Source organism: Pyrgilauda ruficollis, unplaced genomic scaffold, assembly GCF_017590135.1.
Source record: "Pyrgilauda ruficollis isolate IOZ18807 unplaced genomic scaffold, ASM1759013v1 scaffold3085, whole genome shotgun sequence".
Taxonomy (NCBI): Eukaryota; Metazoa; Chordata; class Aves; order Passeriformes; family Passeridae; genus Pyrgilauda; species Pyrgilauda ruficollis.
In genome coordinates, this window is record NW_024524473.1 from 638 (window position 1) to 2,075 (window position 1,438).

The 1,438-nt window shown below is 56.3% G+C and overlaps 1 long non-coding RNA gene across 1 annotated transcript; it reads left to right on the top strand.

The window, feature by feature from the left end:
- Positions 1 to 6: 6 nt before the first annotated feature.
- LOC121356995 lies at positions 7 to 989 on the top strand. The gene is made up of 3 exons (XR_005955661.1): positions 7 to 520; positions 594 to 705; positions 788 to 989. It is a non-coding gene; the product is annotated as an uncharacterized LOC121356995 (long non-coding RNA).
- Positions 990 to 1,438: the final 449 nt, after the last annotated feature.

Sequence of the window (1,438 nt, forward strand, 5' to 3'; positions counted from 1 at the left end):
GCACACCTGGGAGCCATTCACACACCTGGGCCACGCCCACCGCACATCTGGGCCACGCCCAGCGCACACCTGGGAGCCATTCACACACCTGGGCCATGCCCAGTGCACACCTGAGATTTATTATTCACACCTGGGCCACGCCCACTGCACACCTGGGAGATATTTACACACCTGGCCACGCCCACTGCACACCTGGCATTCACACACCTGGCCACGCCCACGTCACACACAGGCCACGCCCACTGCATACCTGAGATTCATTTTCACACCTGAGCCACGCCCACTTCACACCAGGGAATCATTCACACACCTGGGCCACACCCACCATGCACCTGTGACTCATTTGCACACCTGGGCCACGCCCACTACACACGTGAGGTTCATTTTTCACACCTGGGCACACACCTGGGCACACCTGGGCCCCCAAAAACCGCTCCAGGTGTACGCACGTCCATCCAGGTGTGCCCAGGTGTGCCCAGGTGAGCTCAGCTGTATCTCAGGTGTGTCCATGTCCATCCAGGTGTGCCCAGCTGTATCTCAGGTATCTCCAGGTGTATCCATTGTCCATCCAGGTGTATCCCAGGTGTGCCAAGGTGTGCCCAGGTGTATCTCAGGTGTGTCCAGGTGTATCTCAGGTGTGTCCGTTGTCCATCGATGTGTGCATGTCCATCCAGATGTATCTGAGGTGTCTCCAGGTGTGCCCAGGTGTGCCCAGGTGTGCCCAGGGGTGTCCATTGTCCATCCAGGTGTGTCCATTGTCCATCCAGGTGTGTCAATGACCATCCAGGTGTATCTCAGGTGTCTCCAGGTGTGCCCAGGTGTATCTCAGGTGTATCCATTGTCCATCCAGGTGTCTCCAGGTGTATCTCAGGTATATCCAGGTGTGTCCATGTCCATCCAGGTGTATCTCAGGCATGCCCAGGTGTATCTCAGGTGTCTCCAGGTGTGCCCAGGTGTATCTCAGGTGTGTCTATTGTCCATCCAGGTGTGTCCATGTCCATCCAGGTGTCTCCAGGTGTATCTCAGGTATATCCAGGTGTGCCCAGGTGTATCTCAGGTGTGTCTATTGTCCATCCAGGTGTGTCCATGTCCATCCAGGTGTCTCCAGGTGTATCTCAGGTATATCCAGGTGTGCCCAGGTGTATCTCAGGTGTGTCTATTGTCCATCCAGGTGTGTCCATGTCCATCCAGGTGTCTCCAGGTGTATCTCAGGTATATCCAGGTGTGCCCAGGTGTATCTCAGGTGTGTCTATTGTCCATCCAGGTGTGTCCATGTCCATCCAGGTGTCTCCAGGTGTATCTCAGGTATATCCAGGTGTGCCCAGGTGTATCTCAGGTGTGTCTATTGTCCATCCAGGTGTGTCCATGTCCATCCAGGTGTCTCCAGGTGTGCCCAGGTGTCTCCAGGTGCGCCCAGGTGCGCTCAGGGGGGCGGCAG